Source organism: Saimiri boliviensis, chromosome 3 (genome assembly GCF_048565385.1).
Source record: "Saimiri boliviensis isolate mSaiBol1 chromosome 3, mSaiBol1.pri, whole genome shotgun sequence".
Lineage (NCBI taxonomy): Eukaryota > Metazoa > Chordata > Mammalia > Primates > Cebidae > Saimiri > Saimiri boliviensis.
Window position 1 is genome coordinate 119,014,656 of NC_133451.1, and position 24,345 is coordinate 119,039,000.

The 24,345-nt window shown below is 37.8% G+C and overlaps 1 pseudogene; it reads right to left on the bottom strand.

Annotated features, from left to right (window-relative positions):
- Positions 1–5,672: 5,672 nt before the first annotated feature.
- On the bottom strand, positions 5,673–6,740 carry LOC101048022 (L-lactate dehydrogenase B chain-like; annotated as a pseudogene).
- Between the last annotated feature and the right edge of the window lie 17,605 nt (positions 6,741–24,345).

Below are 24,345 nucleotides of genomic sequence, written 5' to 3' on the forward strand. Positions count from 1 at the left end.
GCTTATATCAAAATCCAGAAATACTCAAGTTCCACAGTCGGCCCTCTGGAACCCACATATAGGAAAAGTCAGCCTTCAGCGTATCCAGGTTTTGCATCCCATGAACATCATATTTTCAATCCGTGTCTAGTTGCAGATGCAGAAACCTCAGATACAAAGGGCTGACTGTATTTATTGAAAAAAGCTGCATAGAAATGGACCCACGGAATTCAAACCCGTGTTGTTCTAGAATCAGTCGTCACCATGTTGTACATTAGTGCTCTTCAACTTACTTGTCCTGTCTCACTGAAATTTTGTATCCTTTGCTCAACGTCTCCCCAAACCTCCATTTTTAGCTTCTGGCAACCACTGTTCCACTGTCTACTTCCATGAGTTCAACATTTTCAGATTCCACATATAGATGGGATGAAGTGGTATTTGGGTTTTTGTGCTTGGCTTATGTTACTTACCTTAATGTCCTCCTCCAGGTTCATCCAGGTTATTGCAAATGACAAGATTTTCTTATTTTTAAAACTAAATAATAGTCCATTGTGTTTATATACCACATTTTCTTTATTTGTTCATCTGCGATGGACCCTTAGGTTGCCTCCATATCTGGCCTATTGTAAATAATGCTGCAATGAACAGAAAATGCATATATCTCTTTGACAGACTGATTTCATTTTCTTTGGATAGATATCCAGTGGTTAGATTGCTGGATCTTATGATGGTTCTACTTGTAATTTTTTGTGAAACATCCTACTATTTTCTATAACGATTATACTAATTTACCTTCCCATCAAAAGTGTGAAATAATTTTCTTTTCTCCTGTAGGTTTTCAGTTTAATACAATACAAATTGTATATATTTACTTTTGTTACCTGTGCTTTTGGAGTCATATCCAAAAAATTGTTGCCTAGATCAAAGTCAAAAAGCTTTTTACCTGTTTTCTTCTAGCAGTTTTACAGTTTCAGGTTTTATGTGTAATCCATTTTAACTGGATTTTTCCTATGATGTGAGAAAAGATCCAATTTCATTCTTCTGCATGTAGACATCTAGTTTTCCTGATACCACTTATTAAAGACACTATCCTTTCTCCATTGTGTATTCTTGATATTTTTGTCAAACAGCAGTTGACTGTAATGTGTACATTTATTTCTGAGCTCTCTATTCTATTCCATTGGTTTATGTGACTGTTTTTATGATAGAAGCATGCTGTTTCAATTACTGTAACTTTGTAATAGTTTTGACATTAGGTAGTGTGGCACCTTCACTTTGTTTGTATTGCTCAAGATTGCTTTGGCTACTTAGAGTCTTTTATAATTCCACATGAATTTTAGGATCTTTTTCTTCTACTTCTGTGAAAACTGTCATTGAAATTTTTGTAAGGATTGCATTGAATCTATAGCCCACTTTGGGTAGTATGAATATTTTAATAATATTAATTCTTCCAATCCATGAACATGAGATATCTCTCCATTTGGTTGCTTATTTTTCTATTTCTTTTATCAGTCTTTTATAGTTTTCAATGTACAAACAGATCTTTTACCTCTTCAGTTAACTTTGTTGCTAGGTAATTTTAAATTGCTGTTGTAAAGTTGCATAGTTTTGATTGTTTACCATATGTATGTTAGTTTATATAAACCTCTTCATTGAAGAAGTCAGACAGTTCATTGCATAGCATATATAAACACTTTATATATACTTCATAGCATATATAAACACTTTATATATACTTCAACATATATAAACACTATCTATACTAACAAAATTTATAAACATATATAAACACTTTATATATACTAACAATGAACTATCTGACTTCTTCAGATAGTATATATAAACACTACTAACTTTTGTACATTGACTTTGTATTCTACAACTTCATTGAATGTATTTTGCAAATATTTTTTATAGGTCTTTAGGGCTTTTTATATATGATTATGATATCTACAGAGACCATTTTACTTCTTCCTTTCCAGTCTGGATAGCTTTTATTCATTTTATTTGCTTAATTCCTCCAACTGGGACTTTTCGTACTATATTGCATAGGAGGGGCATCTTTGTCTTGTTCCTGATCTTAGAGAAAAAACTTTCAGTTTTTCAGCTTACATATAATGTTAGCTGTGAATTTGTCACATATCACCTTTATTATGTTGAGGTACATTCTTTCTATGCCTAAAATGTTGAGAGTTTATTGTGAAAAGATGTTGAATTTTGTCAAATGGCTTTTCTTCATCTATTGAGATGATCATATGGGTTTTATCTTTATTCTGTTAATATAATGTATCACATATATTGATTTGCATATGTTGAACCGTCCTTGCATCTTAGGGATAAATCCCACTTGTTCATGGTGTATGATCCTATTAATATGTTGTTGAACTTGGTTTGCTGGTATTTTGTTGAAGAGTTTGTATCTGTGTCCACAGGGTTATTGGCCTGTAATTTTCTTTTCTTGTAGTATCTTTGTCTGGTTTTGGTATTAGACAGTGCTAGACTCAGAAGTTGGCCAATAACTTTGATTTTGTTTTTTATTCTAAACCACTACTTTCTTTCTTTTCTTTTCTTTTCTTTTCTTTCTTTCTTTTTTTTTTTTTTTTTTTTTCTTTTTTATTCTTGAGACAGGGTGTCCCTCTGTTGCCCAGGCTGGTGTTCAGTGGTATGATCTGAGCTCACTGCAACTTCTGCCTCCCAGGTTCAGGCGATTCTCCCACCTCAGCCTCCTGAGTAGCTAGGATTACAAGTGTGTGCCACCACAGCCCAGCTAATTTTTGTATTTTTAGTAGAGATAGGGTTTCGCCATACTGATCAGGCTGGTTTAGAACTCCTGACCTCAAGTGATACGCCCACCTCAGCCTCCAAAGTACTGGGGTTATAGGCGTGAGACACCTCACCCAGACTAAATCACTACTTTCAATAAAGACTGAGAATAAAACAATCTGTCTTAATGTTTATGTTTCTTCATGCATATCATTTATATAAAGAATGTATAATCATTTTTACATAAGCATTTCTCATCTATATGAAATCCCATCTCTATTCCTATATAAATGACTTGGGTTTGTTTTTCTCAAGACAAACCCAAGTCATTTGTACTTCAATAGAACAAACCATATGTTTGTTCTATTTTAATTTCTGTCTTACTGTTTTTCTTAATAAGGTAGAGATGAACATTTTGAGGTTTGGAATCAGACTGGTCTAGTTTGAATACTAGCTAGTCTGTTTATTAATTCTGTATGTCTGTTTGGATCACTTCTGTAGATTGCAGTTTCTCATCTGAAAATGAATACAATTACCTTGCTCACCTTATAGCATTTTTTCTCCTGTTAATTAAGTAAAATGACAAAGACAGTTAAGGAAGTGACTATTATATATCAAGGAAATAATATACGATATCTGGTATTTTTATTGCTGTTAATAACTATTATAACAACCATGATTAGAAAACAACAACAGAGCTGAAACTCCAGTGAAAGACTGAACTAGCTAAAAATGCACCAAAACCTTGTTATTCTGTCTAGACATGAAGAGGCTTACAAGTGAACCACATCTTTGACTCTAATTTAGAAGGGTGGCATGTGGAACTCACTGTTTCATCCTTTATCATTCCCCAGCACTAGACACTATAATTACTCTGGTTATCACTGTTCTGGGCTCAGATTTCAGTAAGATTGCATATCTATTACATTTAAAAAGGCAAATGTTGTATCTTTTTAATATGGTTAGTGAAGAAAAGCTTTTAAATATGTATTCCAAACCTCTGGTTTGGGTATTTGGGAAACTATGAATAGGATTATAAAAAGGCATTGAGAGAAGAAAACTTCAAAACTTGCATTTTTGAGATAACTTTTACAAATTCTAATTTCCTGTGAAAAATGTATAGTGTTCATGCAAATATATGCAAATAAATACAGCTGCTTTTCTATTTTACTCCTAAACTTGGCCCTTTGAATTATTTTAGCAAAAACTATTTGCATGCAGGCTGTAATAAACTATTGTACATGTCCCTGTTACATAAAATAAGACAGTCTCTATGTAGACTGCTACATTTATTATTATGTACTTCAGAATCATATCGTGTGAAGACTGTTGTTCTCTGGATCCTCATAATGGTTTTCATTCAACTGATGTTGACAATGATTAGATTTCTTCTTTTGAAGCTAGCAGCATCTCATATACAAGCTCCATGAGCATAGAGACCATGTCTTATCTTGATCATAACTGAATCTCCAATGTCAAGTACAGTACTCAAAACACAATTTTTTGATAAATACTTATTAAATGAATGAATAATGTCTAGATTAAACATATCTAGTGTTTTCATTATATTCTTTTTTTTTTTTGAGACAGAGTTTCGCTCTTGTTGCCCAGGATGGAGTACAATGGCACAATCTCGGCTCACCGCAACCTCCGTCTCCCAGGTTTAAGTGATTCTCCTGCCTCAGCATCCCATGTAGCTGGGACTACAGGCATGCACCACCACGCCCGGCTAATGTTTTGTATTTTTAGTAGAGATAGGGACAGGGTTTCTCCATGTCGGTCAGGCTGGTCTTGAACTCCTGACCTCAGGTGATCCACCTGCCTCAGCCTCCCAAAGTGCTGGGATTACAGACATGAGCCACTGTGCCCAGTCTGTTTTCATGATATTCTTTAAGTGTTTAAGCACCCACACCAGTTTGCTTCTAAATCTGTGAGCATGATTCTTTCATTGCATGTAGGTATTTGCAAATTTCACCACGTTTTCTGTAATAGTACAGAAAGACAGAATCAAGGCTTCCCAGAAAAAAAAAAATGAGGTTCAGCTCATCTTGTCACTATTACAAGAAAGCATCTCTGCCTCAGTTGTAAGCTGTGTCATAGACTAGAAATTTCTGGGCTTTTCCATAAAGGAGCAGAATCACAGGCAGGAGAGGGGACACATGGCCCCAGTCACCTCCCTCTGTTCGTGGTGCCTCCTTCCTCGTCTGAGAAGCACCAGCACCACTGTCTCTCCCTCTGACCCTCACTCGCGCCTGTCCAGTACAGCCTGGCGCACAGTAAGGCCAGAGCAATTCCCTGAGGAGGCCTGTAGTCTTCCTCGCCAGTCACTTACGGCTATTTTAAATCTGTGAAAGGACAAATATACTCTATTTTATCCCTAAGCCAACCTCACATAGTTATGCCCATTACACAGAATAGAAACTGGGTTAACAGAAAGTTAATGACAAGTTCAAAGCTGTCAGATAACAATACTGGAGTGGGAACACAGCCCTTGAATTTTCCTATAATTTATCCTAAGAGCAGAAACTGTTCTTTTTCTTTGTTTTTTTTTTTTTATATATATATATATCTTTATAATATTTTATTTTACTTTATTTTTCTTCAACTTTCATTTTAAGTTTCTGGGTACACGTGCAGGATGTGCAGGTTTGTTGTATAGGTAAACGTTTGCCATGGTGATTTGCTGCACAGATCAAACATCACCTAGGTATTAAGCCCAGCATCCATTAGCTATTCTTTTTTTTTTTTTTTTAGAAGCACACTGCAATAGTTAATTTTATTTGTTCAAGAACTCATATTGCAGGCATTAAACCAAGCATAGGCTTTGATTCTGTGAGCCCAAATTCACATATTGAAGAAGATCAGAGCAAACTGCGATTCATGTACATGGATGAAAACTAAAGGCTCGGAGTTAATTCCATTGTAGTTTTTAAACTTCTACAGCCTGGGGCTCAGTAGTCACAGGGCTTTTAGGTCCTTCTGGATATCCCACAGGGTGTCTGCACTTTTCTTGAGCTGAGCAACCTCATCATCCTTGAGCTTCTGGTTGATAACGCTGGTTAATCCCCGGGCACTGAGGAAACACGGAAGGCTAGGAAGACTTCATTCTCTGTGCCATACATCCCTTTTACCGTTGTTGACACGGGATGAATCCTGGATAGATTTTCAACATGGATTCAATAAGATCAGCCACACTTAATCCAGTGGCAGAGTTGGTGTATCCTTTTAGCTTGATGACTTCACGGGCACTTTCAACCACCGTCTTACGCACTTCCTTCCAATTTTCACTGTCATCGTCAGTTCCCATTTCTGGATTCAATTCCTGAGGAGAAACACCTGCCACATTCACGCCTCTCCACACAGCCACACGTGAGTCGCCATGTTCTCCCAAAATCCATCCGTGGCGGCTGCTGGGATGAATGCCAAGTTTTTCAGCCATAAGGTAGCGAAATCTCGCAGAATCCAGATTACATCCACTTCCAGTCACACGGTGTTTGGGGAATCCACTCAGTTTCCAGGTAACACATGTAAGAATGTCCACTGGGTTGGAAACCACAATTATGATGCAATCAGGACTGTACTTGACGATCTGAGGAATAATGAATTTGAAGACATTAACATTTCTCTGCACCATATTGAGATGACTCTCCCCATCTTGCTGACGGACTCCTGCAGTTACTACTACAATCTTAGAATTGGCGGTCACAGAATAATCTTTATCTGCCACAGTTTTGGGTGTCTGAAGAAATTAGCTCCCATGCTGCAGATCCATCATTTCTCCTTTAAGTTTATCTTCCAAAACATCCACAAGAGCAAGTTCACCAGCCAGAGACTTTCCCAGAATGCTGAGAGTACACGCCATACCAACTTGTCCAACACCCACTACAGTCATCTTATTGTTTGGGACTGTTGCCTCTTCTTCTGCAACTGGTGCAATGAGTTTTTCCTTAAGAGTTGCCATTTTGCACAGGAGAGAGAAGGCTCTGGAGACTGCAGAAATAGTGCTCCCATTAGCTATTCTTTCCGATAATCTTTCTTACACCACCCCCTACAACAGGCCACAGGGTAGGTTGTTCCCTCCCAGGGTCCATGTGTCCTCATTGTTCAGCTCCCACTTAAGTGAGAATATGCGGTGCTTGGTTTTCTGTTGTTGCATTAGTTTGTCTGCCATAATGATTGAACTAATTTACACTTCCACCAACAGTGTGAACGTGTTCCTTTTTCTCCACAACCTCGCCAGCATCTGTTGTTTTTTGACTTTTTAATAATTGACATCTAACTAGTGGCAAGAAATGGTATCTCATTGTGGTTTTAATTTACATTTCTCTAATGATCAGTGATGTTGAGCTTTCTTTCACATGTTTGTTGGCTGCAATATGTCTTCTTTTGAGGAGTATCTGTTCATGCCCTTTGCCTTTTAATGGGGTTGGGTCGTTTTGTTGTTGTTGTTGTTGTTGTTTGTAAATTTGTTTAAGTTCCTTAGAGATGCTAGATATTAGACCATTGTCAGATGGATACATTGTGAAAATTTTCTCCCATTTCACAGATTGTCTTTTGTCTCTGATAATAGTTTCTTTTGCTGTACAGAAGCTTTTTAATTTAACTAGATCCCAGTTAGTCCATTTTTGCTTTGATTGACATTGCTTTTGGTGTTTCCATCATGAAATCTTTGCCCATGCCTATGTCCTGAATGGTATTGCCTAGATTTTCTTCTAGGGTGTTTATTGTTTTGGGTTTTATATTTAAGTCTTTAATCCATTTTGAGTTGATTTTTGTATGTGGTGCCCAGTATCAATTTTCTGTATATGGCTAACCAGTTCTCCCAGTGCCATTTATTTAATAGGGAATTCTTTCTTCATTGATTGTTTTTGTCACGTTTATCAAAGATCAGATGGTTGTAGGTGTGTCGTCTTATTTCTGGGTTCTCTATTCTGTTCTCCTGGTCTATGTGTCTATTTTTATACCAGTACCATGCTGTTTTGGTTATTGTAGCACTGTAGTATAGTTTGAAGTCAGGTGCGGTGATGCCTCCAGCTTTATTCTTTTTGCTTAGCATTTCCTTGGCTATTCGGGCTCCTTTTTGGTTCTATATGAATTTGAAAATAGTTTCTTCTACTTCTGTGAAGAATGTCAATGGAAGGTAGTTTTACAGGAATAGCATTAAATCTATAAATTGCTTCGGGCAGTAGGGCCATTTGGGTGAGACTGATTCTTCCTTTCCATTAGCATGGAATGCTTTTTCATTTGTTTGTGACCTCTCTGATTTCTTTCAACAGTGGTTTGTAATTCTCCTTGAAGAGGTTGTTCACTTCCCTTCTTAGCTGTATTCCTAGGTCTTTTACTCTCTTTGTAGCAATTGTGAATGGGAGTTCATTCATGATTTGGTTCTCTACATGCCTGCTGTTTGTGTGTAGTAATTCTAGTGATTGTTGCACATTGATTTTGTATCCTGAGACTTTGCTGAAGTTGCTTATCAGCTAAAGAAGCTTTGGGACTGAGATAATGAGGTTATCTGCAAACAAAGATAATTTGACTTCCTCTCTTCCTATTTGAATACCCTTTACTTCTTTCTCCTGCCTAGTTGTCCTGGCCAGAACTTCCAATACTATGTTGAATAGGAGTGATGAGAAGGGGCATCCCTGTCTTGGTTTTCAAAGGGAATGCTTCCAGCTTTTGCCCATTCAATATGATATTTGCTGTGGATCTGTCATATATGGCTCATACCATTTTGAGGTGTGTTTCTTCAATACCTGGTTTATTGAGAGTTTTTAACATGAAGGAATGTTGAATTTTATCAAAGACCTTTTCTGCATCTATCGAGATAATTATATGGTTTTTGTCTTTAGATCTGTTTATGTGATGAATTATATTTATTGATTTGCATATGTTGAATGAACCTTGCATCCCGGGGATGAAGCCAACTTGATTATGGTGAATAAGCATTTTGATATGCTGCTGCATTCGGTTTGCCAGTATTTTATTGAGGATTTTTGCATCGGTGTTTACCAACTTCAGTGGTCTGAAGTTTTCTTTTTTGTCGTATTTCTGCCAGGTTTTTGTATCAGGATGAGTCTGACCTCATAAATGAATTAGGAAGGAGTCCCTCCTTTCAGTTGTTGGAATAGTTTCAATAGAAATGGTTCCAGTTCCTCTCTGTACCTCTGTTAGAATTCTGCTATAAATCCTTCTGGTCCTCAGCTTTGTTGTTGTGGTGTTGTTGTTGTTGTTGTTGTTGTTGTTGTTGTTGTTTTTGATAGGCTATTACTGCCTCAATTTCAGAACTCATTATTGGTCTATTTAGGGATTCAATTTCTTCTAGGTTCAGTCTTGAGAGGTTATATGTGTCCAGGAATTTATCCATTTTTTCTAGATTTTCTAGTTTATGTGCATAGAGCTGTATATAGTAGTCCCTGATGCTTGTTTGTATTTCTATAGGGTCAGTGGTGATATTTCCTCATCATTTCTGATTGTGTGTATTTGATTCTTCTCTCCTTTCTTCTTTAGTCTATCAAGCAGTCTGTCTATTTTATTAATTTTTTTTTTTTTTAAAAGCAGCTCCTGGATTTGGTGATTTTTTTTTGAAGGTTTTTCGTGCCTCTATCTCTTTCAATTCCAAAGAGCAGAAAATTTCTTATCTCCAAGAAATGAGTAAAAACACTATTATATCTTTGCCTCAAATTGGAAACTTTGACATCTCACGAATTTTAAAGATTCCACGTAGCCCTACAAGTTTTCTACTTTTTCTTGTTCCTTTGAAACACATTTCAATGTAACTTTTTCTTTGATTTGCTCCCTTGTGTACAAATCTAAATAAAATCACACACACACAAAATGCAATACCATTTGGAAAAAGAAAACAATTTATAAATAATCAATGACTAATCAAAATGAAACTAGTTTTCCTTTTTTAACACTTGATAAAGAAAAGTTAGGTCAACTTTGGAGCACTTAATAAAGTGTTTTAAATTAAATTTTTTAGGTTGGATTTGTATCTCAAAGTAGAATTCCTAGTCAGCCTTATCAATGAATAGTCCTTTTGGTTTACATTACATATCTGAACAGTCCTTTTCATTTGCATTAAATATCCCAATATTTTTCCTAACATTTTAAAATATGATATTGCATCTGTCTGATGAGTCATACTTGTCCAAAACTTAATTTACTAGGATATGAAATCTTTGTTTGCTTGGAGAAATCGTTTCCAATAATGCATTACAGTCTCAAAACACACACCTAAACCCATGAAAGACTAGCTAAGAACATTTTTATAATGCATTTCTCAGAATTAGCTTTGGTTATGGATTAGCTTTTCTTAGTCTTTTTTTTATGAATCAAAGATAGATTGTCTACCATTCTTCCTCCCCTCCCCTTGACCTTCTTCTAGATGGAATTGATGCAATTGATTTTGTATCATTGAACTCATCCTTTATTTCTATAAAGGCAAAAATAAAGATATAAGTGTAAATCCATGTTTTTCTATCTTTTTTTGGCATTTAAACCAAAGTGTAGGTCATTAGGTATTAGTTATAATCACTTAAATTTCTCCATAAGTAGCTTTTTAAATGAATGGAAATTCAAAGAGTAATTGTCAGGTGATTTTTAAAACAAAGATACAAGAACTTATACACCTAAATAATTGTTGTCCTTCTAGGAAGTTATATGGGATAAATAGCAACATTATTGAAATATCTTTTGGCCTGAAGTAACAATGAAAGACCTATATGTATTTAAAATGTTTTTCTACTAGTTAAAATAATATGATCTAAGGCAAGTTATTTAAGCATTCTATGTCCCAAATTTAGGTATCCCTAGATTGTTTCAATATGACCTTGAATGAAAGGCATCTCCCTAAATGCATTGCACATTGAATCTTGGCTGGCCTTAGGCCAACAGGATGTAATAGATGTACATTCTGCCAGTTCTAAACCTAGGCATTAAAGAGGTTTTGCAGCTTTTGTTTGAAATCAAACCACTCTGCAATGAAGATGGCCCCTCTAACCTATTGGAGGATGAGAGGTCATGTAGAGAAAACACATGGTACCTTAGCTGGCAGCCAAAAGCCAGAGGTGAGTAAGGCCATCCTGGAACCTCCAGCTTCAGCTGAGTCATCAGTTGACAGCACCACATGAATGATCCCAAGTGACACCAGCAGAAGAACCAACCAGACTGCCAGTGCACACTAAGAACCAAGCCAGGTAGTAAATTAGGCAGAGATGAGGGATAGACTTTAGAGAGCCTAACTGCAGTTCCATGCTACTTCCACCTCTCTGGCTAAGAGGCAACCATCTGGCAATCATGAGTACAAGACAGAAGTTCAGCATTTGGATAAGGAATCTGCTACTGCTTGTGGGTGTTTTCAGAAGAAAATATAGACATGCAGTTACAATGGTACCATCATTTCTGAAAGGTAAGAAGCAAGACACGTGACTAGATACAACTTCCAAATCAGTTAAGAGTTTTTGCTTTTGTGCTACATGTTGATTAAGATCAGAATCTAGTACCATATGATTTCAGATGCTTCCCAGTTTCACATACCCAGGGAAGGAGAATTCACATAATCTTATTCGGATTAAACTAATTTATTCACTTCCAATTCCGTGCCATTTTTTTAGAAACTTATCTTGGTAAGTGTAGATTTGCGCGAGAGGAAATCAGACTTAGGTAGAATTGAAGAATCTCAGCACCAGCTAAATATTTTTGAGCAGCCTATGGACACGTTTCTAGTGAGAGAAGGAAAGAGGATGGGCTGCGTGTGTTAGCTGACACCTTCCACTGTGCTCAGAAAGTGTGTTGCTCCACTCCATGCAGCTCTGACCAGCAGCATTGACATACTGACCTCCCCGCTACAGGAAGCATCTCAAGCTCAGGGATTCAGGCTTTTTATCTTTTAAATAGGATTGCCAGGCAGCATACAAGATGCCCAATTTAATATGAGTCTCAGGTAAACAGCAAATAAGTTTTCAGTATATCCATACAATATTTGGGACATACTTACACCAAAAAAAGATACATTGTTAATCTGAAATTCAAATTACTAGGTGTCCTCTTGTGTTTTTGGTTGGTTTGCTTGTTTTGCTTCATATTTTTGTTTTGTTTTGTTTTTGGTTAATCTGGTAACTCTCCTTAGAGTTGAACGTCAGTACAGTCCTGCCACAGATGAGGTGCTCAAGGCTGGGCGCAGTGGCTCACACCTGTAATCTCAGCATTTTGGGAGCCTGAGATGGGTGGACCACTTGAGCCCAGGAGTTCCAGACCAGCCTAGCCAACATGGTGAAAGCCTGCCTCTACTAAAAATTGAACAAATTTAGCCAGGCATGGGGCATGAGCCTATAGTGCCACATACCAGGGAGGCTGACATGGGAGGATCACTTGAACCTTGAAGGTGGATGTTGCAGTGAGAACAATTGCACCACTGCACTCTAGCTTGGGCAACAGAGCGAAACTCCATCTGAGGAAAAAAAAAAAAAAAAAAAAAAAAGAAGAAGTGCTCAAGAAATGCTATTTGAATATTGATTCACACTTTTTGCCATTCCATCTAATGACTTGGTGTGTTATCAAGACCCCACTAACCTTTTGGATATCAGACTCTAGTCTGATTCTACACAGAAATCTCAACCCCTGTAATAATTATAGCCAGAATAACAGTATCATCTACATTTCTACAGCAGCTTATGGTTTTCAAAGAAGCAATAATTGCCTGTTTTAAAAATAAACTCTAAGTAATTACACAGTTAAACTGTGGCTGTAGATGAAAAAATGGAGAGAGTGAGAAATGGTGGTTCATAGAAAGATCTTCATGCTTACATAAGGCACTACATTTCTAGTTCATACACTCCCTGATATTCTGAAATCAAATCATTGTTTTTCTAACATGACTGTGGCAGGTTCAAAGGAAGAGAAAATAAATGTAGAACACTGTTGGCTGTAGGTGAACATGCGTTAATTCCCTGTCACCCCATTTCATGCCTTGCAATCTTCTAACTGCTAATTAAGACAAAGGGCAAAATCATATCCTTTAGCAAACAGTCTAGTACCCTTTCCCAGTTTGGGCTGTGACAGGCACCACACTTGAAGTATGCTTTTTTTGGTCATCTTTATATAGCATAATAGACCAACCAAGTACAAGTTAAGCAGACTGAAAGGAAGAATTATTTAACACTCCTGCGGATGCTGCTGGAAGGTGTAGAAATGATCTTGGAGTGCTTCCTTCAGTTATTTATCCTTTAGAAGAGCTCACAGAAGGCAACCTAGCAAGCGTTAGGATTCATAGTGCCATCTGTCTGTAAAAAATATAGTTTAATTCTAAAGAAGGGAATTACATAATGGCAATGGTATCATTGCAACAAGAAGAGCTAACTGTCCTAAATATATATGCGTACAGTACAGGAGCACCCAGATTCATGGAGCAAGTTCTTAGAGACTTAGACTCCCACACAATAATAGTGGGAGACTTTAACACCTTACACATCAACAAGACAGAAAATTAACAAGGATATTCAGGACTTGAACTCAGCTCTAGACCAAGTGGACCTAATAGACATGTACAGAACTCTCCACCCCAAATCAACAGAATATATATTCTTCTTAACACCACATTACATTTATTCTAAAATTGACTACGTAACTGTAAGTAAAACACTCCCCAGCAAACCTGGGACACAGCTAAAGCAGTGTTTAGAGGGAAATTTATAGCACTAAATGCCCATAGGAGAAAGAAGGAAAAATCTAAAATTGACACCCTAAAATCACAATGAAAAGAACTAGAGAAACAAGGGCAAACAAATTCAAAAGCAAGCAGAACACAAAAAAATAACTAACATCAGAGTAAAACTGAAGGAGACAGAGACATGAAAATTCCTCCAAAAAAATCAGTGAATCCAAGATCTGGTTTTTTGAAAAGATCAACAAAATAGACTAGTAGCAAGACTAGTAAAAAAGAAAAGAGAGAAGAATCAAATAGACACAATAAAAAAAATAATAAAGGGGTTACCAATGCTGATCCCACAGATATACAAACTGCCATCAAAGAATATGTAAGGCTGGTTGCCTCGCTGAGAGTTCAGACATGCCCATCTCCCTCCCCACTTGAAAATTAGAATATGTCAATCATCTAACCCCACCTTGGAAATCCCCTCTGCGCTAGGATGCCAATCATCTAGCTCTGCCTTGGAAATCCCCTCTGCACTCAGCACCTAGCCCGCTCACAGGAAGTCCCACCTCCCTACCAATAGCAGCTCCCGCTGTCCACATCGTTTCTCCAAATCCAATCAAACGCCTTCACTCCCTATAAAACCCCACTCCTGAGAGGAAGCAGCACGACTTCCCTGGCCCCTCTCCCTGGGACCACAGAACCTCACCCGGGAGCTAAATAAATTGGAATTGGCATCTAATTTTCTTGTGCTGGCCTCAGTTTCCTCGTTTTATACTCAGCAATAAACCTTCAGAGAATAAACTTTACAGAATACTATAAACATCTGTACACAAATAAACTAGAAAATCTAAAAGAAATGGATAAATTCCTTGACATATATACACCCTCCCAAGGATAAACCAGGAAGAAGTTGAATCCCTGAATAGACCAATAACAAGTTCTGAAATTGAGGTAGTAGTTAATAACCTGCCAACCAAAAAAAAGTCCAAAACCAGACGGATTCACAGCTGAATTCTGCCAGAGGTACAAAGAGGAGCTGGTACAATTTCTTCTGAAACTATTCCAAACAATAGAAAAAGAAGGACTCCTCCCGAACTCATTTTATGAGGCCAGCATCATTCTGATACCAAAACCTGGCCTAGACACCACAAAAAAAGAAGTTTTCAGGCCAATATCCCTAATGAACATCCATGGGAAAATTATCAGTAAAATACTGGCAAACCAAATCCAGCAGCACACCAGAAAGCTTATCCACCACCATCAAGTTGGCCTCATTTCTGGGATGCAAGCCTGGTCAAACATATGCAAATCAATAAATTTAATCCATCACATAAACAGAACCAATGACAAAGATCACATGATTATCTCAATAGATGCAGAAAAGGCCTTCAGTAAAATTCAACACCCCTTCATGCTAAAACTCTCAATAAACTAGGTATCGATGGAATGTGTCTCAAAATAATAAAAGCTATTTATGACAAACCTGCAGCCAATATCATATTGAATGGGCAAAAGCTGGAAGCATTCTCTTTGAAAACCAGCACAAAACAAGGATGCCCTCTATCATCACTACTATTCAGCATAGTATTGGAAGTTCTGGCCAGGGCAATTAGGCAAGAGAAAGAAATAAAATGTATTCAAATAGATAGAGAGTAAGTCGAATTGTCTGTGTTTGCAGATGACATGATTATATATTTAGACAACCCCATTATCTCAGCCCCAAATCTCCTTAGGCTGATAAGCAATTTCAGCCAAGTCTCAGGATACAAAGTCAATGTACAAAAATCACAAGCATTTCTACACACCAATAAAACACAAACAGAGCCAAATCATGAGTGAATTCCCATTCACAATTGCTACAAAGTGAATAAAATATCTAGGAATACAACTAACAAGGGATGTGAAGGACCTCTTCGAGGAGAATTACAAACCACTGATCAAGAAAATAAGAGAGGACAGAAACAAATAGAAAAACATTCCATGCTCAGGGATAGGAAGAATCAATATCGTGAAAATGGCCATACTGCCCAAAGTTATTTATAGATTCAATGCTATTTCCATCAAGCTACCATTGGCTTCCTTCACAGAATTAGAAAAAACTACTTTAAATTTCATATGGAACCAAAATAGAGCCCATATAGCCAAGACAATCCTAAGCAAAAAGAACAAAGCTGGAGGAATCACACTACCTGACTTCAAACTATACTACAAGGCTGCAGTAATCAAAATAACACAGTACTGGTACCAAAACAGAGATATAGACCAACGGAACAGAACAGAGGCCTCAGAAATAATGCCACACATCTACAACATCTGATCTTTGACAAACTTGGCAAAAACAAGCAATAAGGAAAGGATTCCCTATTTAATAAATGGTGTTGGGAAAACTGGCTAGCCATATGCAGAAAACTGAAACTATACCTCTTCCTTACACCTTATACAAAAATTAACTCAATATGGATTAAAGACTTAAAAGTAAGACCTAAAACCATAAAAACCCTAGGAAAAACAACTGGGCAATACCATTCAGGACATAGGCATGGGCAAAAACTTCATGTCTAAAACATCAAAAGCAATGTCAACAAAAGCCAAAATTGACAAATGGAATCTAATTAAACTAAAGAGTTTCTGCACAGTAGTGAACAGGCAACCTACAGAATGGGAAAAAAAATTTGCAATCTATCTATTTGACAAAGGGCTAATATCCAGAATCTGTAAAGAACTTAAACAAATGTACAAAAGAAAAACAAACAACTCCATCAAAAAGTGGGCAAAGTACGTAAACAGGCAGTTCTTAAAAGAGGACATTTATGTGGCCAACAAACATATGAAAAAATGCTCATCATCACTGGTCATTAGAAAAATGCAAATCAAAACCACAATGAGGTACCATCTCATGCCAGTTAGAATGTCAGTCGTTAAAAAGTCATGAAACAACAAATGCTGGAGAAGACGTGGAGAAATAGAAACACTTTTACACTGTTGGCGGGAATGTAAATTAGTTCAACCATTGTAGAAGACAGTGTGGTGATTCCTGAAGGATCTAGAACCAGAAATACCATTTGACCCAGCAATCCCATTTCTAGGTATATACTGAAAGGATTTTAAGTCATTCTACTATAAAGACACATGCACACATATGTTTATTGCAGCACTATTCACAATACAAAGACTTGGAACCAACCCAAATGCCCATAAATGATAGACTGGATAAAGAAAATATGGCACATATACACCATGGAATATTATGCAGCCATAAAAAAGGATGTATTCATGTCCTTTGCAGGGACATGGATGAAGCTGGAAACCATAATTAGCAAACTAACACAAGAACAGAAAACCAAACATCACATGTTCTCACTCATAAGTGAGAACAATGCGAACACAGGGACACAGGGAGGGGAACATCACCCACTGGGGCCTGTGGAAGTTGGGGGCTAGGGGAGGGAGAGCATTAGGAGAAATACCTAACGTGGATGACAGGTTAATGGGTGCAACAAACCACTGTGACACGTGTATACCTATGTAAGAAGCCTGCCCGTTCTGCACATGGATCCCAAATAAGTATAATAATAAAAAAATATATATAGCCCAATTGATTAGACACTGAGATTGTATATATGTGTGTGTGTGTGTATATGTAGATATATATATATAGCTTTGTTTGCTAGTTATTTTTTAATGTTCTTTGTTGACCTGAAATGAAGACATTAATCAGCAGGAAAAGTAATAAGAGCTAATTTTCTGTTCAAGTTAAGAAAGTGTGCCACCTTTAGAGTGCTTTAGGAAGTTTCCGTCATCCAAAAAATACTACAGAATACTGGAAGGGGAAAACATTTACATATTAAAGTGGTAAAACTAATCAAATAACAAATAACCATGACTCTTAAGGGATATGACTTTCTGCAAAGACTAACATTTTCTTCTACTATTTAAGAGAAAATAACCCCAAATTAAAACCAGAAAATTAAATGAACTGAAGACAATTTATTGCAACATATGACAATCTGTAGAAACTTTGTGACAGTGGCATCTCTTTGTACTATGCTCCAGAATTTGTGTAATCTTTCAAAGATTAAATGTTTACCCCAAGTTGTGGTTCCCTGAGAACTATGTTTCTTACTCAATTAGAAATAGGTCAAAAATCTCAAAATAATCCTTTGAGGTGTTTTTTGCATTTATATTTGAGATTTACATTTATGTATTTGATATATGTGATATATTTGTATGTAAATCTATACATTGTGTGTTATATAAATTTGGCAATTTATATAATATATTCTCCTTAGTGAAATCTAAGGAGATGTCATAGCGCTTTCTTAGTTATCTTCCCAGGGTGAAGTGAGGTGATATGAATTTAGTAATTGAGCCAAATTTTAAGCAGCAATTCCTCTGGATCAGGACTAAGTATTTTTTTGGTGGTAATGGTTTTTGTTCTGCATATATTATGTATATATACACATATATATAGCATTCAATGTACATTTAAATGACTTTAAGTGTTTAATTCAGTAGCATTAATATTATTCATAATGTTATGCAACTATCACTATTATATTTCCAAAACTTTTTCATCATGCGAAATAGAAACTCAGTAATGATTAAGCAATAACTCCCCGTCCTCCTCTCTCCCAGTCCTAGGAACTTCTAATCTACTTTCTATTTCTATGAATTTGCCTCTACTAGATATTTCATGTAAATAATAAAGATTTGTCCTTTTGTGTCTGAGTCATTGCACTCGGCATAATGATTTCAAGGTTTATCCATGTTGTAGCACGTCAGAACCTTCATTCTTGTTTATGGCTGTATAATACTCCATAGTATGCATACACATTTTGTTTATACAGTCATCTGTTGATGGCCACTAGGTTGTTTACATCTGTTGGCTAATATACATATGCTGTGATGAATTTTGGAATACAAGTATATATTTGAATACCTGTTTTCAAAAAACAACAAAAAAAAGTGAAATTGTTTCCCAACTTGAGAAACTGCTGCAGCCCTTTAGGTTCCTACCATCCACGTGTGAGAATTTCAGTTTCTCCCCATCCTTACCAACTCTTACTGTTTTCCTTTTTTTTTTTTTTTAATTTATTTCAATAGATTTATGGGGTACAAGTGGGTTTTGGTTACATGGATGAATTATGTAGTGGTGAAGTCTGGGCTTTTAGTGTACCTGCCACCTGAATAGTGTATATTATACCCAAAAGATAAGTTTTCATCCCTCGCCCCTGCCCCTCTCTGAGTCCCCAGTGTCCGCACACCACTCTGTTGCCTGCATACCCGTAGCTTACTCCCTCTTACTGGTAGAACTAAGTATTTTTGACTGAAGATTGGAGCATCGTGCTGGCTCCGTTCTCATCGGAGAGCACCACATTGCCGTTTGATGGGAACCACGAGGGAAGCCTTGGACAGGGAGCACCACGCTGACAGATGCGAGCCAAGGGAAGGCTCCAGGCCACTGCACGTGGCATATCTTCTGACTGTGTCGCAGGTTCTTGAACTCACAGCTTCAGGTCCTTTGAATGATAACAAATGCCTTCAGGTTCCGAAGCCCTCCGTTTATCATGATTTGTGTGCTTCCTTTTTACAGCCCTACCAAAAATAAAACTCTTAATCTACAGGGGATCTATAGAGAAGCTTCACCTACACTCTAATGCAGAGATTTGTCAACATTAATGTATTAATCCCTTTCCTCCCTCCCTCCCTCTCTCTTCCTTCTATGTGGGTTTATCATTTGAACGTAAACATTTGCCTTTAAACTGACTGGATAATTGGTTTGAAGACTCCAAGTGTTTATCTAGAAAGTAAAGTTCAGGTTGAATTTCCCTACAGTTACATAGCATAGTGAGGTGGGAATTGTCACTACATATTCCAGCCGTTCTGATACAATCGGGACGTTTGTGCTCTGTCTGCATCCACTTTTCCTTCCTCACGCTCCTCCCGTTTCCACTGCAGCACTGGCTTATGAATCTCCCCCAGACTGCCCCTCCTCAATCCGCAGCCCCCAAGCCCGTGGCCAGCAGCCGGAGATATGGGGTCGCAGCCACGCAGTGTGACCCAGGACATCATAAAGAGTGGGTCAGAGAGAACGGCTGCCTCCAGGACATCCACAGTTTTCATTCCCGGAAAGAGTCTTTCCTGGGAAAGGTACAGAGATTTCAGTAGCTCTAGCATGTAGTGGGATTTTATAATGAGCCAGGCAGGAAAATAACAGATGGTGCACTGAGTGTAAATATATGAAAATACCCTTGGAGCTGAAACAGAAGCTGGCACTCCCAGGGGAGTCAGGCGAAAACAGAGAAGACTCCCTGCTGTCGCTCAGCTCGTCTCATTTTTTTCTCATGTCTTAAGGCGCAGACAGTGTCTACTGCGTCTGTGTCACCTTGGTGCCCCAAACCGTGGTCCTCTTAGAGGCCCTCCCTGTCTCTGATCCCTGCACCCTCTGACCTCCTTGCCTCCTCCTCCCTGCTCAGGTTTGCTTGCCTGTGTCTCTCTTTCATCTTAGCTGTTTCTCTAGGCTCTTTGAAGGTTCCTGCCTCCCTTCCTTCTTGGTTCTGGATCTGTCTGTTAGAATGACTTCAACTCCAGTGCTGTGGCCTTTACCATGTTTCTTCACTTTCATGTCTTTCTCTTTTTTATTTATAATTGAGCACACACCACACACACACTCTCTCCCTCTCTCTTTCTCTCCTTTGCTTCCTTCTTTGGAAAGCCTTCTGTTGCTGTTGTTGTTTTAATAATCTTCCAGATTATTTTATTTGGCTGTAGTCCATTTCCCTTATTAAAGTCAGCTGAAAGTTTTATCAACATATAATGTGCATTTGACATAATGATTTTAGTCAACAATCACCTGAGGTAACACTGTGTCAGAGGAGAAGCGCGGACAATTATACCTTAAATTACTTGAACACTGCTTTCCCTTTCACACAGCTAGACATTTCTTTGGGCACTAAAAATCTGTAATCTGTAGCTTCCATTAAATTGGATTTAGTTGTTATACAAATAAAATTGTGGAATAAGAGGTTGTGTGTGTTGCTGTTCTCCAGAGAATGAGAATGGATAGGGTGCGTGAGTATATGTGCATGTTCACGAGGAGCTGACTCTAAGTAAAGCAGTGGAGAGCAATGGGTGGGCCTCATTCAATCAGTGGAAGGCCTAAGAGCAAGGCGAGAGTTCTCAAAAAAGGAAGAACTTTCCTCCAGACTGCAGTACAGCAACATTGCTCAGTTCATAGTCTACTGCACTGCAGAATTTGGACTGAAGGCTGCAACATCAATTCTTTCTTAAAACTCTGAGGGATTGCTTTATTAATTTTAAGGAATTGGCTTACATGATTGTGGGGGCTGACAAGTCCAAAATCTCTAGGGCCAGCCCCAGGCTGGAGACTCAGGACAGAGTTAATGCTGCAGTCTTGGATCTAAATTCTGCAGGGCAGTAGTTTGGGAACTCTGCTGCCTTTCTGTGCTGAAGTCTTGAGGAAAATTCTTTCTTCTTTGGGAAACAGGCTTTGTTTGTAATCTTTGCTCTAAAGGCTTTCAACTAATTGAAAGAGGCACACCTATATTATGGAGGATAATTGGCTTACTTAAAGTCCACTGATTATAAGAATTAATCACATCTAAACTATACCTTGACTTCACGGCAACAGTACACACTGGGAACTACTAGGCAGAGGAGGGGGTGAAAAACCAGCTGTTGGGTATTACACCTGCTCTCTGGGTGACAGGGCCATTCATGGCCCAAACCTCAGCATCAAGCAATGTACCCATGTAACAAACCTGCACATGTACCCCTGAATCTAAAAGTGGAAATCCTATAAAAAGAAACATTGAAAGAGTGGTATAAAGAAAAAATTTAAAATAATACCTTGATTGCAACATCTAGAATTGGTGTTTGGCCAAACAGTGGGTCATCGTAGTCCTGACCAAGCCAACATGCAGAATTAACCATGACAGCGGCGTTTCCCCATCTGCAGGGAAAGGGAAAGGATCACATTCAATGGGGAAAAAAAATTTTGGTTTCAAATGTGTGTTTGACTCTTTTCTTTCAATTTTCTTATATTTCCATGTTCATACACAAATATGGTATATTGGTATTTAACACCAAATGCTAGATTTCATTATTCTAAAGTTTTAACATTTTCTGGTGCTCTTCAAGAAGGGCTATGACTCCCAGACACAAAGCAGCCTGGAGGTGTGGAAAACACCATCTCTGTGTGGGCTCCGGGTCTGGCCATCTCAGACCTGGCCATCAGCACAGCCTCCCTACCACCTTCCTCACTAACTGGACTGGTGTGTTGGGATATTTTCAGCTGCTAGTAAAATCAGACCTCAAAACAGTGCCTAAATAGATCTTTTCGTCCACATAAAAATAGTCTGAAGGTCGGTGGTTCGAGGTTAGCAAAGGATCGGTGGTGTCAGGCACTGAGTGCACTTTTCTTTGGGTCTGTGGCCTCCCTTCTCAGTCACAAAAGCTACTGCAGCACCAGATGTCTCCTTACAACACCGTGGTGCTCGAAAGCAGGAAGCAGGCGGGAGGAAACACGCTCTTCTTCTTATTCATTTCCCACATTTCAGGTAGAGAGATGTTTCCCAGAGTCCTCAGCGCAAGCCTCTGCTTCCACCTCATAGGCCAAACTGATCCCGTGTCCTTCCCCAGTCAGTGACTGGCCTTTCTCTCCTGACCTAAGGGGCTCTCTCCTGTCAAGTGAATAGGATGAGGTTGGGTTAGCAAGCCAGAAAGTGGGTGTGAGTGCTTTCGAATAGCAGCAGCAGTTTCTACCAGATGCCACCCCTCTGGCATTCACACTCACCCTCCTTCCACACATATACAACACACCAGCCCTCACTGCACGGATGAGGCCCACAGCTTCCTTCAGCTCCAACACTATGATCTCAGGTGACCACCCAGACTGTCTGTCAAGTCCAGATGTTGCTGCTCACAAATGTCGCCTATATTAAAGCGTAAACCATTTCTGCACTACATACCTGTGGCATAGAACAGGGAGGAACAAGCCGATTCTAATAAAGCCTTGTATTTGGCAGAGGTGAGAACAGGAGACAGTAACCACATGTTAATAGCACATATCAGATACTGCTCAGCAGGAATAGTGAGGACCGTATATTCTGAAGATGGAGTAAGCTCCTCTTAGCTGTTTTGAAAGCCCTGGCTCTTTCTTTTAGTGGATTTTCTTGTCCATTTTACCCCACGGTAATTTTGGAATGCACATTGGAGAGTAAGGTCTTCATAGGGGCTACAGAGATTGCACAGCCCTGTTCCTTTCGGTGGAATTTTGGGGACCTGGAAATTGCTTTGAGGACTGGACTTTCACAGAATTCTGCAGCCAGCCTTGGAAGTTTTGTTAGCACAACTCCATTATCCTAAAAATTTAGTATGCTTGTTGTCACAGCAGTTAAAAAGAAAACAGATTTATAGACATCATGACTTCTGACCACAATAAAATTAACGGTAAAAATAAGGTTTTTTAAGGCATATGAAAAGATTAAAAATAAACTCATAAGTAATACTAATTTCTGTTCAATAAAGAAATTATTATATTTAAAACAATAGAAAAACACAACAATGGAAGTATACCATAGATCAAAAGCTGTATAAAGCAGATAAGGTGGTATTTAGAGGTTAACTTGTAGCCTTAAATAAATATCTCAAAAACATTACTTGTAGCCTTAAATAAGTGTATCAAAATAGTTTTTAAGATAAAGAGAAACATTCAGCTAAAGGCACTAGAAAAAGAACAACAGCGTAAACTTAAGTGTTGGGGTTCTTTTGGAGACAGGGTCTCACTCTGATTGCCCAGGTTGGAGTGTACTTGCATTTTGACTCACTGCAGCCTCTACCTCCCCAAGTGCCTCTCACCTCAGCCTCCCAAGTAGCTAGGAGTACAGGTGTACTCCACCATGCCCAGCTAAGTTTTTTAGTTTTGTAGAGATACAGTTTTGCCATGTTGTTCAGGCTGATCTTGAGCTCCTGGATTCAAGCAATTCGCCTACCTCGACCTCCCCAAGTGCTGGGATAATTATAAGCCTCAGCCACCGTGCCTGGCCAACATAAACTTTAAAAAATAGAAGATAAGCATAATTTTAAGACCTTAAATTACTACAAAGAGGAAAAAATAGAGGAGGTTAACAAATCAAAACTGATTATTGAAGGAAAGTTAATAAAATAGACAACATTCTAGGAAGCCTAAGAAAAACAAAGTAAGAAAAAATACAACACTAACAAAAAAGAAAAAGAAAAAATACGACACTAGAAACTTTAAAATCAGAGTTACTTTAAGATTTAAAAACGTGTAACACAATACTTTTAAAACTTTATGACAATATTTAAAGTTAGATTAAATGGATACTTATTTAAAATGGCAAAAATTTGAGTTAAGAAGAAACAAAGACTCTGGATAGCAAAATGATGAAAACATTTAATCTTATCAAGATGTAAATAATTTCTATTTTATATAAACTTTTTCAAAGAAGATGAAAAGAGAAGAAATTATTTATCTCATTGTGTGAGGAAAACATTAATCTTGCTTTCTAAGGATAGAATAACACTAACAAGAATAGTAAGCAGAAAGACCATTTTGACCTACTGGAATATAAATGAAAACACTCTAATTAAAATATTTTCAAATTGAGTTCAACAGTGTATTAAAAATAATACTCAAGTAGCATTTTATCCCTATAAATGAAAATCTGGTTCAAGAAAAAAATTCTCTAATGTCATATACCACATTAAGAAATTACACTGGTAGTTTCCGGTGTAAGGGGAGGGGAAATGGGCTGTTCTTTAATGGGCATAGAGTTTCAATTTTGCAAGATGAAACAGTTCTGAAGATTGGTTGTACAACAAGGTGAACATACTTAACACTACTAAACTATATACTTAGAATAGTTAAAATAGTAAGGTTTTTTTCATAATAAAAAATCTTTTTAAGA